Source organism: Lupinus angustifolius, chromosome LG06 (assembly GCF_001865875.1).
Source record: "Lupinus angustifolius cultivar Tanjil chromosome LG06, LupAngTanjil_v1.0, whole genome shotgun sequence".
In the NCBI taxonomy this organism is placed as follows: domain Eukaryota; kingdom Viridiplantae; phylum Streptophyta; class Magnoliopsida; order Fabales; family Fabaceae; genus Lupinus; species Lupinus angustifolius.
Window position 1 is genome coordinate 21,217,673 of NC_032014.1, and position 16,757 is coordinate 21,234,429.

Genomic DNA, 16,757 nt, shown 5'->3' on the forward strand with positions numbered 1-16,757 from the left:
ACCACCAAAACTCATAACCTGTGAGGGTCCAAACAGGTCCATGTGGAGTAATTCCAATGATCTAGTTGTGGATATCATGGTTTATGAAGAAAATGAATTTTTGACTTACTTACACTTTTGACAATTGTCACAAAAATCATTTCATTTAAAATTCAGTTTTAGTAGCCTAACTACTAAATCCTTATATGACACATTTTCTAGGTGTTTTAAGTTGATATGTGCTACTCTTTGGTGCCAAACCCAAAAATCTCTTTCTTTATAAATAAAGCATTTTGAAAGCAGAGAAGTGATAGCTTACAAGTCAATCATATAAATGTCGTTAATTCTATGACCTATAAACATAATTTTATTATTTATGCCATCGTGAATTATACAATACTTAGAATTGAAAGATACGTTGTTATCTTGATCACATAGTTGGCTTATGCTTACCAAGTTATGTTCCAATCCTTCTACATATAGAACGTTATCAATGATAGCTTGTGAAGCATTACCTATCTTTTCTTGGTTGTTGTCACTGTATGTGACATAGCCCTTTTTTTTAGAATGATAGTTCAAGGAAATTTCACCTATCACCTGTCATATGCCTCGAACAACCGCTATCAAGATACAATGTTATTTGTTTGTTCGGAGGCATACCTAAAAAACACAACCACTTGATACTTTTAGGTACCCAATTTATGTTGGGTCCCTTTTTGTTAGTAACCATGAGAACTAGTGCTTTTTGTACCTATACAAACTTACCACTAGGCATTCCATGCCTTTTTATGTGACAAGAAATGGATGTATGACCATAAATTCCACAGTAAAAACAAGTAGGCAAGTTAAGTTTATGCATGTTATGATTATGAATGACTTTCTTCCTATATGGCCCTTTTTCTTAGCGTGTTCATAATCTAAACCAACCTGGTTACCTACATTCCCTGAAGTAACAAGTAAGTTGTCAAGGTTTTGACTACAATATATGAAGTTTGTAATTTTCTGCTTGAAAACGGAATTTTCAGCTTCCAATTCTTTGCACTTTTCACATATAGGAGTCTCAATTAACATATAAGAACAATCACATGAAGCACAAGCATATATAAGATCAAGAGTCTCATTTTTTAACTTTAATTCATGTTGCATTTTAACTAGTTTCTTTTCATGCAAAAGAATGACTCTTTTTCTATCTATATTAATTCTAGAATGTTTCTTTAATTCACGTAGTTCAACAAATGCATTATATAGTTCATCAGAAGTAGGTGAATTTTTAGAATTATCTGAATATGAACTAGTGTCAAAATATTGTACCTTACTAGATTCTCCATGCTCAATTGATTTGCAAGAATTTTGAATATTTGCCATGATGTTATACACTTTTTTAGGATTATTACCTTCGTAATACTCTTGTGTCACTCTCAGTCAAATCAAAGTTCTCATCTCCTACTTTAGTTTAATTCTTAAAATTTATTATTATTAGTGTTATTGTTATGCTTGTTATTTATTATAATTATTATTGTATAAATTGGATACTCCTTTAATAATTTTAAATACTACAAAGGTTTGATTTATAAATAAAATTGGTTTTTTTACAAAAGTATAACCTTTTTATATCTCTTGTTGTAATATGTTAATGTATTTTGGTTGTTTCTAATTTGATTGTGGTTGGTCATTGTTTGTTAAAGTATGACGTTTGGGTCAAGTGGATGCTAGTAGTGAAGTTCATGATTGTACAACAACATTAAAGTTATGAGATAAAGTGGCTAAGGTGAGGGGGAAGACCAATGTGGTCTTAGACTATTTCTTTCAAGTTTTTCTCTCTAATGCCGTCTAAAGTTAGAAAGTCTTGTAGATGAGGAACTCTCATGCAAAGTTGTTTTCCATGTAAGAGTCCTTAATCTTTTTGATGACGATGAATAGAGTCTTATATTTTTAATTTGATGGAAATATATGTGTATGAAATTATTTTTATTTGAACTCATGTGATTATTTGTGATAAATTGATAATTGATTTATATGCCTATATGTTATATGTCTGATTGTGTATTTGGTTAATTTTTGTAGCTTGTTGTTATTATATATTTTGAAAGGTTTGTGACAAGGTTGCAAATTGGAAATATCTCAATTGCAAAGATTAGATTTGTTGGAAAGATTAGATTTTTTTAGAGCTTATGGATAATCACTCGCTTGAAAATGTAGTGATATTTGGGGCTTTTCCCATTTAATTTAGATCATTGAGTAGCGTTTTGAGCTCGTCCTGAAGACATGGCATAATAAAAATACATTGGGACTGGGATGACTAACTTAGGTGATACTTGTTGAAACAAAATTGAGAAAACATTGACTAAAATACTTAATCTGCTAATTTCAGTTAGTGTGCGTGCATTGCATTCTTGTAGTTGTAGTTTAAGAAAATGGAAAGATACAATGATAGAAATATCAATGTGGATTTGGATTGGGGCGGAAATAACGGTGATTTGTCAAGAAGACTTGAGGTATTGGTTAGGTGAGACGGTCTAGTGATAGTTCAGTCTTATATCCCTATGACCAAGATAGTCCTACATGCAAAATAAATGTTCTTACAACCCTTGCACATTTCATGATTAGTAGAGAGGATTCTCAAATTGGATTGGGCTTACCATACAAGCACATCAAATATAGCTAATTGAAAATAATTGATATTGTTACTTGTCGTTATTAAGGATATCTATGTTCCCGGTTGGTTTCGCATTAGGATCTTGTCCTTTGAGAATTTTCATGGAGATTGGTTGGTTGATATGCATTAGCATTCCACAATAGATATATATTAATAGGGATTTGAATATGGTTGACATCATTTGATTATGTTTGACATTGGTTGACATCATTTTATTATGTTTGACATTGGTTGACATCATTTGATTATGTTTGACATTGGTTGACATCATTTGATTATGTTTGACATTAATTGATTATATTTGACATTGGTTGATTATATTTGCATCATAGGTTGTCTCACTTTAATGTTATTCTCTACATAATTCCACATGGCAATTCTCGTAGTTGGTTCTTACTCCCTTGTTTGTCCTTTATTTTGTCTATATTATATATATGAATAGGATTGTTCCAGTTGCACTATGATATCCATTGATGGAAACATAGACTAGAAGAACTTAGCTAATGTATAGTTAAGTATCTTGTCTATGGTGAAATTATTGGCTTTGATATAGGAAAATCTCTTGGTCTTTGTGAACTGATTTTTGTATGATTCACATTTTATGAAAAATATCAATGAAAGATTATTTTTGCACATATGACTTCTTCTATAAATATTATGAAGAAGATCTTGCTCCTAATCTTGACACAGTTTTGATGAAGACACCAAAGAAGACTTTGACGACAAAGAAGTTCAAGCTTCAAGATAAAATAGAGTTTAAGATTTCAATAGGTACTTCTATGTTTATGCTCTAATTATGTATAGTAGCAATGCTCAAGAAATGGGAAAATTATTTTCAAAATTATTGGAAAACTCTTGGACAATTTAAAACAATTTTCAAAATGCTAAATAACGAGTTACTTGTCATGAGTAACAGATTACTAGACCTAGGTGACATATTACTTGTACTATGTAACATTGACTAACAAGTTACTGGGACTGCTAACAAGTTACCTGACATAGTAATAGGTTATCGAAAAAAATTAATACAATGTAACCGATTATCAAAAAGCAATAATCATTTACTCAATTGGACAGAATGATTGCATAATTAATTACAGGCCTCGGTAATCGATTACACAGAGTTGTTAAACCATATTTTCAAATCCAAACTCAACAACTTCATCCAAACTTTCTCGAACCAAAGATATTGATATAAAACATCACTTCCTTAGAGACCATGTCTAAAAGAAAGAGGTACTCTTGGAATTTGTTGATACACATGACCAATTAGCAGACATCTTCACTAAACCTTTGTCTAAAGAACCACTCTATAAGATTATAGAGAATTAGGCATAGTAGATGAAGCTTACTTGTCCTAAGTATATTTATATGCTTATATGTTTTCTTCATTATGTTTATATCATGCCTACTTGTGCTTAAACTTGCTTTAAATTTGCTTAAATTTCATATTTTTGGGGTATGTAATTGATTACTGCATTTGAGTAACCGATTACAAAGCACCATATAGCGAGAGGGTTTCTAGAAATTGTAACAGATCATACTAATGAGTAACTGGTTACTGTATAAAACAATAACGAATGGTAATCAATTATATGGAGTGTAACCGATTACACTAAGTTGAACTTCTGAAAACTGGGTATTTTCCACTGGTGTAACTGATTACTCTATCATGTGTATCTGATTACACTCTGTAGTATTTAAATGATTTCCTGCATTTTTAGAAATTTCATCTTCTTCCTTCAACCCTCTCTAAACCGTTATGTTATTGCTAGCATATGCATGTTCTTTGGATTTTCAGTTATATCAAATGAACATAAAGAGTGCATTTTTGAAAAGTTATATTCAAGTAAAGGTGTGTTTCAAACAACCTCCGATGTACGAAGATTATAAACATCTCTCTCATGTATATAAACTTAAGAAATCACTATGTGATTTGATGCAAGCTCCATGTGCATGGTACGACCGTGTAACGAGTTTATTACTTGATAAAGGCTTCACCAAGAGAAAGGTCAACACTACATTATTTATTAAGAAAATAGATCATCATACTCAACTTGATCAAATATATGTTGATGATATTTGTTTCAGTTCTACTAATAATCTTTTGTGTACTGATTTTGGTAAAATGATGTAAGGGGAGTTTGAGATGTCCATGATGAGAAAGTTAAATTACTTCCTTGGACTTCAAATCAATCAACTCAAAGATAGTATTTTTGTTAGTGGGTCGAAATACTGTAGGGATTTGCTGAAACACTTTAAAATGAATGACTACAAACCAATTGTCACTCCTATGGGTTTCGTAACATACATTGATACTGACGAAACATGAAAATGTATTGATATCTCAAAGTATCAAGGTATGATTGATTCCCTACTTTATCTTATTGCAAGTAGATCTGACATCATGTTTAGTGTCTGTCTTTGTGTATGTTATCAATCAAAACTAAAAGAGTCACATCTTACTATTATTAAAAGAATAATATAATATCTTAAAGGCACACATGATGTGAGACTATTTTATCCAAAAGGAACTCTATGTAACTTGGTGGGATACTCGGATTCAGATTTTGTTGGATGCAAAACTTAGAGGAAAAGTACAAGTGGTACTTGTAATATTCTTGGAAATGCACTAGTCTCATGGTCCTGTAAAAAGAAAGCATGTGTTGCTCTAAATATTGTTGAGGTAGAATAGAATGCAGCAGATAGTTGTTGTGCCCACGTGTTATGGCTTAACCAACAATTACGAGATTATGACTTGGACTTAGGATGCATTTTCTTGAAATGTGACAATACTAGTGTTATAAACCTCAGAAAGAATTTGGTGATGCATTCCCAAACCTCAGAAAGACATCACTTCCTTAGGGACCATGTCCAAAAGAAAGATGTAATCTTGGAATTTGTTGATGCACATTACCAACTAGCAGACATCTTCACTAAACCTTTGGCTAAAGAACCATTTTATAAGATTAGACGAGAATTAGGTATACTATATTAAGTTTATTTGTCCTAAATATGTTTATATGTTAATATTTTTGCTACATATGTTTATCTCATTCCTACTTGCGCTTACACTTGCTTTAAATTTGCTTAAATTTCATATTTTTGGGGTATGTAATCGATTACTATACTTGAGTAACTGATTATCAAGCATTAAATAGCCTAAGGGTGTCAAAAACTTGGAACTGTAACTGATTACACTAATGAGTAACCGATTACTGTATAAAACAGTAAGTAATGGTAATCAATTACACCAAAGTGTAATCGATTACAATAAGTTGAACTTCTAAAAACTGGGTATTTTCCACTGATGTAAATGATTACTCTACCCTGAGTAATTGATTACACTGTGTAAAATTAAAATGATTTCCTCCATTTTCAGAAATTTCATCTTTTTCCTTCAACATTCTCTAAATCGTGGCAACCCCCTCCAATTCTAAAAAAAATTCATTTTCAACCATTTTGAGTGGTTTTGTGTCATTTTCTATTATATTTTCAATTCTAAATACATTGCAACCATCACTTTCATATTTAGAGCCCTAAGTCAAAAACTCCAAAATTCTCAAAAACTGAAAATATGGAAATTTCAAACATCAATTTCATGGCTTCTTCATCAAAGACCAAGAAGTAACGTATCAATGTGTCTCAAAGGAAGCAACCAACTTCTTTCGAGGCTTATTCGTTGGATTTGGCCCGACTTCATATCAACGATGAACAATGCAAAGTGTTCACAGAGCATTTTCTATAGAGGTCCATCTTTGCTCCTATGTTTGGTAAGTTACACTCTTTTGAGTTTGACAATTTCATTTTCCCCATCCTTCTTAGGTAACAAAACCTTTTTAATTTGTGGAGAACATTGTGCCTACTACCTTGAACTTGTGAGGGTATTTTACTGCAATTTGACATTTAAGAAGAATAAAATTTTCTCATATGCCAAAGGTAAGGAGATTGCCTTAGACTTGAGAACCTCGAGTTCAATTTGTAGTAACATACCTTTCATAGGAACAATAGTACAATCAAGCTTTCAATGCGAATTTGTAGGCTATGAAAAAAGGATGTCTATTACTCTATGTGTAAATTTTCTAAGAGGGAAAATTTGATATGCGTATGCAAAGGACCTTATGTGAAACTATAAAGAGTAGATATATCCTCTAGGTTGGAAATCTCAATCTAGAAGATAGTTTGCTTCATTACTTTCTCAGTTATGTTATAGTTCCAAAATTTTCAAATCATTCACAAATTAGCGATATGGAACTACAACTGATGTATGCTCTTAAGTGTAACATTCTGATTAACTGGACTTTGATGGTAATGAGACAAATGTGGCTTTATAGAGATACTCAAATCCCCTTACATTTTGTTATCTTCATAACTACCATATTTGAGCATTTTGGTGTTTCTATTGCTGAGGAGTCCATGATCACACTAGATGCCCGGGATAATAAGATTGATATGGATGTAATCCACAAGATGGGATTCTTTCGAGATCCCGTAGATATGATCCACAAGTATCAAAGTGATCAATAGATGGTTCCTATGGAAAATCTCTCTATTGATCCTCCTACACCGCAACCCTCTACTTTCCATGTTGATTCATCTTCATCTACTTCCATGCTTACCAATCAGATGATCATGGCTGAGTTATTCTCGCTTCGAAGCTAAATCACCATAAGGATAGATGCTCTTGATGCTAAGAATCAACAAGTCCAAGTGGAACTTAGACGATTATCAAATTAGTTAGACTACATAGATTTGGATGATTATAGTGACGAGCTAGAATCTTAGAGTAGTTGTTGTTTAGGATTTGCTTAGTTTGTTCCTTTGATGTACTTTGTAATGAACTTGTTGGATTTTTTATTTTTGCAATCATTGAGTTTCATCTATGTTTTGATCTGTATGAACCTCTTGTTATTTCAATGATTAAGATAGTATGTTGCTTCACATGTTTATATCATCTTATAACATTAACATTATGTAGTTCATATTTCTTATACTGACCTTGATTTATAAATAATTCATTATCTTGTAACTCATTTATTGTATATATATGTATACATTATGCTGAAAATTTGATTTTTCCTTCATTTTGTTGAAGTCAAAGGGGAGAAAAGTTGGAGTTGTGTTTTCTGGCCTAAATCTTTTTAGGAACATACTTAAAAACAAATGCGAGTATACAAGATAGAAGGAGCAAACTCAAGTCAACCATGTCAAATCTTATGAAGTATGCAAATTTTAGAAAAGGGGGGAGATTGTGAAGAAGATCTTACTCCTGACCTTGACAAGATTTTGATGAAGACACCAAGATCACAAAAAGAAAAAAAAGGAGAGAACACTTTGAAAACAAAGAAGATCAAACTTCAAGATAAAATATAGTTTAAGGCTTCAATAGATACTTCTATCCTTATGCTCTAATTTTGTTTAGTAGTAATGCTCAAGAAATGGGAAGACAAATTTCAAAATTATTGGAAAACTCTTAGTAAATTTAAAACAATTTTCAAAATGCTAAGTAACTGGTTAATTGACCTGAGTAACAGGCTACTAGACTTAGGTAACAAGTTACTTGGACTATATAACAATGAGTAACATTTTATTAGGACTGCGTAACATGTTACTAGGACTATGTAACAGGTTACCTGATTGAGTAATGTGTTGCCAAGCAAAATTAACAAAGTATAACCAATTACCAAAAAGCAGTAATCAGTTACTCGATTGGAAAAAATTATTGGGTAATCGATTACATGTTACAGTAACTAATTACACAGAGCTGTTCAACCAGATTTTCAAATCCAAATTTAACAGCTATCATCCAAACTGAACAAGTTCCGTTCCAAACGTGTCCTACCTTCATGTAAGGGTATATTGGCTGGTAGGAAGCCCATTTAAGGGTCTTGGAACATCCATTTCAGAATACAATCATAACATACAATTCACACAATTTTCACATACAATTCACACAATTTTCACTACACTTTCTTATGCAACTTTTGTTCCAAACTTTCATAATTTTCTAAAGTTGCATTAAGTGCTTGTTCTAAAGTTTGTCAAACTTAAACAAATAATGAGCATTGTATACTAAGTTAATTAAGAGCAAGAGGATTGCAAGTTATAGCAATTTTATATCTTCTAAGGTAATATTTGCCCTATATAGTTTTCTTCATTCATTGTTGTAAACTTTTCATCGCAATGGTGTGGTGAGAAAGGGAAGGGTGAACTTCGAAAGTTTTTTTCCTAAGGGTATGAGATATTAGTGAGTAAGTGATGTAAAAATAGTCTCGGGGAGAGAAATTGTAATTGCCACTCATAATATCAAGTAAAGAAATCTCTTGTGCTACAAGAGTGCTGGACATAGCATTCAGTGGACAAGAAGGTGAACCAATATAAAAACACTCGTGTACTTTCTCTCTTCTCTTTACTCTCTTACTTTTACTGTTTTAACTTGGCATTTTTCTACATCATTTTTTGCTGCAACATAATGTGATATTTATAGTAGAAAAATAGGACATAAAAACCAGTTAACTAATTCACGACCCCTTAGTTGTCATCTAATACTTACAAGTATGTTGATAAGATTAATTATTGGTTTTATAAAGCTGCATAATTAAAAAGGTATAATTAGATGGTACATGGTTGAGCTTTGAGGTTGAATGTAATGCCTCGTCTTTGGAGTTGAGTTAGTGCTGAATGTTTCTACATTTTGAACCTGTCCATCCAAGAAATTAAAATTTAATATAATTTTCCAATGTTGAGTTTAACTTTCTATAGACATTCATTATTTTTTTATAATAAAGTCATAAGTTTTCAATAGTAAAAACGAGGTGTTATAGCATGGGTGGGGTTGGGGTTGCAAATGATTCATGATTCCCCCAAATAAAAAATGAAAATCACGTTCAAACAATAGAAAAACACTAGAAAAGTGTGTCAGTTTTCATGCGAAGTTATTCCTTCACAACTGCTGGATTTTAATCGTGACTCGGTCAATCTATCAGCTCTATTGTCTACCCAACATCACTAGCGTACCTAGCCTTATGTGTCGTGTCGCCTCTACTTCTCTGTGTTGCATCAATTTCTGCATAACATTCCCTCATTTCAAATAGTTTCATGTATGGTTATGCCCATTTATAGTATAATAATTTTAATAATAATAATGATAACAATAATATGAGTAAATATAATAATAAACAAATTATACTAATTCAAGCAATAATTAATTAATAAAAATATAATTTTATAAATGGTTATGATACATTTTTTTAGAATTCTTTATAGTAAATAATAGTTTATTTAACAAAAAATAATAATGTTCTTAAAATGCATATTGTTATGTACCCAAAAAATGTATATTGATTAACCCTTCAAAAATAAGCTATAATCTTTATGTTTTCTATCATATTTAACAACAAACAATGTATGCAAATAAAAAAAATATAAATATTTTCTCAACTAAATGCAAAAGTATAAAAACATAAAATAACATTCATAATAAGAATAGAGGAAGGATTATGAATATTCACTTGTTTTCATGAATTTGTCTTTTGAATGGTCATGCTTCGCTACTTCTTTTCCAAAAAATAAACAAAACACTCATAACCAATAAATATTTTTCTACAAGAATTATATAATCGTGACTTCATATTACTCACAGAGATATGTAGGTACAAGGTATAATCTTGTCAAACACAAAATAAGTTTTTTTTTCCTTTATGAATAAATGAATACAATAATCATAGTGTTGACACACGAGATATTAATATTTTTCCGAATTTGTAATGGACTTCCGAATCTAGATCTCTAACATGAAGACCAATGCATCATGAAATTGAGCATAAAAAGGTTTTCTATGTTTTAACTCCAAAAACATGGTGGCAACTCCAATAAGTTGTATAATTGGAGATGTCCAAACGAAGAGTGGGGTTCGATAGCTGACAACTCCACTAGGAGTATGTTTTAAGAGAGTCAAAGCCTAAAATTGATGATCACATCAACCATAAAGCCCTTTCACATTGTTTGATTTAGTTTAATTAATATAATCATATTTAATCCTTTGTTTATATATCCTTTAGTGTCTTAAAAAATAGACTTGCATGCTTCCCAACATGCACAACATACCTTGCGTTTTGCACACATGTGCCCTATACATGGGCATTAGAGATATTTTAGAATAGGAGAGACACTCTCCTTGTTGATCATAACTTTTGTCGTCTCTTATATTGATAAGATGAGTCACTAAAATTGTTATAAATATTATGAGTTAGGAGCTTGTGTTGGTTTCTCATTTCTAGCCTCCTGATATTTGAGTTTTCCTCATTTTGAGGATATGCAATTTGAGGATCTTTTAGAATTCTAGAGTCTTCTAAAGAGTCTACTATTAAGATGCCCTAGAACTCTACTTTAAGATGTTGACTCTTAGACGTGCCAAAAAAAACCTTATAGGGTGTATCCAATATAAGACACAAAAAGCACAACATAATTTTTATCCCTCATAATTTCTCATCATAAATTGAGGCGCTTTCTCCCTTAAATAAGATGCTTTTACCTTCACTTAAACTTGAGTGGTACAAAATATCATTATACTTTAGACCAGTGTTGTTAAAATCGGACCAGACCGGACAGTCCGACTGGTCTGACCGCTAACCGGACTTGAAAACGGCTCTGGTTTGCCGTCTTAACCGAATGAGAGTTGGACCGCTTTGAACCGGAAAAACCCGGTCCGACCATGTTAAACTCGGTTAAACCAGATTAACCCGGGAAGTAAACCGGACAGCTCACTTAAAAATAAAATAAAAATGGGACAATGTTATAATATTTTGTTTTACTACGGTCCAAAAAAAGATAAAAATGTATTATTCAAATATAATTATACATAATTATTAATTATATAAAGTTTTACATTTATATATAACTATATATTTATAAATAAAAATTATTAATTATGTATAAAATCACCCGGTTAGACCAGACAGTTTAACCATTTAAACCGGTTAAACCTAATACGGGACTTCTGCCGGTTTGACGTCCGGTTCAGGTTTCACAACTTCTTCATGTCATAAAGACACCACAGTGAATGCACTTTAACACCTAGGTAGGACCTATCAATTAGTGAGAGTTAATATAGTTCAAGCTTTTGCATGTGTTACGTTAATGTTGATGCGGATACTAATTTTAAAATGTTATTTATGTGTAATCGAGATGAGCATATCAAAACTCAAAATAAACTATATAGATAAATTTTTATTATGTGAAAGAATTATTCCATCAATCTACATTTCCATGAATAAATGTACTCGAAAAAACTTACATAAATGTATGAAAATCAATTATCTCATCAAATCAGGAGATAAGTTATTTTTCCAAGCCAATAAAATTATAACATGTGTCTCATTTAATCTTTTTCATAAAAATATTTCTAAAAACTTAAAAAAAAATACACATATTATAATTTTAATGATATGAGAATATACTTAATCTACCGCTATAAAAAAATAATTTATTCTCTAAATATATTGTCATCAAAAGTGCATCTAAAAATTAAAGTGCCGAGTCTAAGTTGGCTCCTACGCCCAACATCGCTCTTTTTAGACCAATTTACTAGTTGCCACTGCAATGACAAGAATGGAAATAATGAATTAATTGTTGACCATTGATATGCATAATATGTGGCTTGCCCACGTGTAAATGGAAGATACGTGCAGCCATTTGCATGCATATGTTGTGCGCGTGTATATTTGAAAATCTGTTTTAATTTGGCTTTTAATTAATCCTTAATCTTGTCTTGAACCATGTCTAAAAATTATAACACCTAATTTTTTTAAATAATAAGAAACATATATATTAATTTTTATTAAGTGCCAAAATTATATTGAAATGAGATAAGATTACAAATATACTTTTAAGATAAATAATCTTCATTCTTGTTCAATGTTGGTCACCATCTTACCCTCCCCTGCATTCACTCTTTAGACTGATCAACTACCTGCAGTCATTGATGTAAGTTTTCTTGGCTTTATATGATAACTTTTGTTGACTCAGTTGCAGCATTGCCTTGTAGGGCTATATAGATGAATGTTTATCATTTTTCCCAGGACTTTGTTAAAAACTAATTAAAAAGAGAAAACTGATAGAATACTCAATGGTCTCGTTTCTCTTAATAGGGAGCGAAGCGGAAAGTATGTGGTACTCATACTTGAGGCGAAGATTATTGGGTTTATTTAAGTGTGAAGTCTCACATTGGATATATGGGGAGGAGGAAAGAGTTTATAAGTAGGAAAGGCTCATAGAGCTAATGCCTTAAGGTTTTGCTTCAAGACGTGTTGTTTCACTTGTGCCTCTACACTCTTCCTGTATCTTGGTAACAATGGAACTCTCTAGTGGTTGGAGGCTCCCTGGTCGCAGTCTGGTCCAACAAGTGGTATCAGAACTGAAGGTTTGGCTTAGACATGGTGGACTTAAGGGGAAATGACCAGAAAGTGTGTGGTACTCATACTTGAGAGGGAAATTGTTGGCTTTACTCAAGCGTAAAGCCTCACATTGGATATGTGGGGAGGAGTGAAAGAGTTTATAAGTAGGAAAGACTCATAGAACTAACGCCTTAAGGTTTTTTTTCAAGACGTGGTGTCTCACCTCTAGCTCTCCACTCTTCTCATACCCTAGTAACAATGGAACTCCCCAGTGATTAGAGGCTCCCCGGTCGTAGTATGATCTAAAAAACAAAAATATTTTTCCCTATAAAGCAACATGGAGACCATACTTTGCTATGTAAACCCAACATGCAAAATATAAATCAATATTATTAATACCATATCAGCCATCAAACTGGTCAGAATACTGGTAGAGTGGTATGGTGGTTCAGTGACTAGTTTACTAATTAAACCATATACCGTGAAGTTAGAAATATATATATTTTATACTAATATTAATGTAGGAAAATCAATAAAGAAGATAATAACTATTTTTATTTATAGCACCTGTTAAAAATGTATATTGTAGGCAATGGTTTAGATGTATAAAAAATGTAGTAGGTGTGTGTTTGATCATCCTTACCAATATTTTGGTAAAAATAAATCATTTTTCATTAAAAAATAATTTTAAATGAAATCAGCCGATATGACCAGTACGGTTCAATTAAAAACTGGCGGGTATGATCAGTTTTTACCAGTATAATTGAATGATCGGTATAAATATTGTATCATAGTAGTATTAAGATCAGTTCATCGATTTACTGGTTGGACCGACTAGTACGAACCGATTTTGATATGGGTGATATAAACTACTCTTTCTAACAAAAAGATTCATTCAAATTATTATTTTATTATCAAATCATTTTTTCAAAAAGTCTCAATAAGGATTGGTATAACATTATGTCATGATTGAGCACAAGAAAAAATGCATGATTGCATAATATATTATCTCTAACCGCACAAACACTGTTGTCTTTCAGAGCTTTCATATGTAAATTTAAATACTGAGAATTTTTTAAAAATGTATTCTAAAAAACATTTTGAAATTGATTTTTAAAATTTTTTTATTAAATAAAAAATTTAAAAGTATTTTTTGCTTCAAAAAATGCTTTAGTTCAAATTTTAAAAAAATGGATTGGATATTTATCATCTCATCGATTAAAATTGATACATGGATGGAATGGATGGATTAGAATTAATTGGATATGGATGAATTGGATAGTTTAAAAATGTGATTTTATGGATTTATATTGATTGATGAATGAATGGCTTTCCATCCATCCATTATCAACCAAATCCATATTCATCAAAATTCATCTAACTTCTACACCTAATTATATTCTTATGAAATATGAAGTACATAAATCATATAGTGGTGTTAATCAATATTATATGACCTCACTTGCTCATTCAAGCAACAATAATTATTACATTGATAAATGAAAAATTAATGTGAGTCATTGAATTGTGTTTAAATTATAAAGAATAAAAGATAAGTGTGAATAATTATTTTTTAAGTAATCATCTCATCATATCATTTAGTTAATGGTTGATGATCATTTAAAAAAGAGGAAATCACGCTCTCATTCTCTGAGTTTTAGTGAAATTACATAAACTATCCCTTCAATTTTTACACATACACAAACCCCCTGATTTCTATACATACATTATACTGACTCCCCCTGCATGATAAATAAGTGTGATATTTTAAACAAAAAATGATGATAAGTATAATTAAGTTAAACAAAATATGATATGTTGTGGAGACAAGTTCACAAGTCCAAATAATATACGAATGAATATATTTTCATTATTTTTGGTTCATTATAAGATGTATCAATAATTCTAAGGATATATTGTTTAAATCACTCTTATACTATATTATAACAAATAAAAACAATGAAAATATATTGGCTCATACTTTTTTACTTGTTTCCACAATATACCATATTTTGTATAATTTAATTACACTTATCACCTATTTTTATTTAAAAATTTAATTTATTTATCACAGAGGGTAGCCAGTGTAATGTATGTATAAAAATTAGGGGTTTTTTTGTAGGTGTAAAAATGGATGGTGATTTGTGTAATTTCACTAAAACTCAGGAGGTATCAGTGTAATTAACTCTTTAAAAAATGTTATGAACATTTATATTTAATTTTGATGATTCAAATAAGATTCAACCATACATATTAATTAGTTACATTTCTTATATTAACCATTGTTCTTTAACTTGGACGCAATGTTGATATAGCTTAAGGATTCATTAAAGATAGTGTTTGACGAACTCAGTGGAGTAATAAGTTTATGTTAGAAAATATGGCATGTTAATACTACTCTAGAATATAATACTTTTATACTCCGGCCTCAAAAATGAATTAGTTTGCTCAATTTGAATCTTGATTATGATTCTAGTCAAACTGTCCACATAAAATTAACATTTACAAGGCTAAAAGCAATTATGGAAATATTTAGTTCACGATATATGGTGTTCTCCACGTAAAATCTGATTTGCAATATATGGTCATGGAAAAAATATGTGATATTAGGATCACGTGAAAATGTGTAATGATCATCAACAAAGAAGAATCAGAGTCAGGGTTTTTTCATTCTTTAGTCAATGTCTAACTTGAATTACTATATTTTGCTTGATTGTGAATGTTCTTTCTTATTAACTTAGAAGTCTAATTTGATGGCTGTTGTCATCTTCAAAATGACTGCATATATCTTGATACTCAATTTAATATCAGATATGAATTCCTTATATATTAAATTTGACACATTATTTTGAATAAGGCTGATAATTAACTGAATTATCGTAGAAATTAGTTCCAATCGCAATCATAAGGCTTGCAATCAATTCTTACACTTCTCAGATTGGAGACATTATTAATGATCATGTGGACAAAGAATCAGTATCCTCTCTAGAGGAAAGTTCATCGTAATTTCAAAAATAGAAGTAGGAAAAATTACGGGGATAGTGTAGTTTGACTACATTATCCCAGCTTTAGTGTAGGTTTTGAATTAATTACGGGTTTGAGGTATTTTTATGAAACTCGTGGATGCCATCCACGAGTTTGGCAAAGTCGTGGACCAGAGCCACGATTTCACTGGAAATTCGTGGATACCATCCACGATTTCCATTTATTATTCTCTCTCCTCACTGAAATCGTGGATAGGGTACACGACTTCCAATGGCGTGTACCCGGTACACGAGATTGCATGAGTTATTTCAAAAAACACCCATTTACAAAACGTATTTACTTGTTTTTATTTTTAATTTTTCAAAATAATGTATTTGGATATAGTAATTTTAGTTAAATGATTATTTTAGTATGGTAATTGAATATGTTAAATGGTTAAATTAATAACAAATTTGGAATTGGAATAATTTATAATTTAAAATTAATGTAATTTAAATTGATGTAATAATTTGATGTCTTAATGAATTTTAAATTAAAAAGTGTATTTACAAATTGTACACAATTGTATGTACACAATTTGAATTTGAAATTTGATTTGTTAATGGATTATATTTAGAAAGTGTATTTTATATTGATGTGTTAATGAATTATATTTAGAAAGTCTATTTTAAATTGATGTAATAAATTAATGTGTTAATGAATTTTATTACACAAATTATGTATGTACACAATTGTATTAAAAT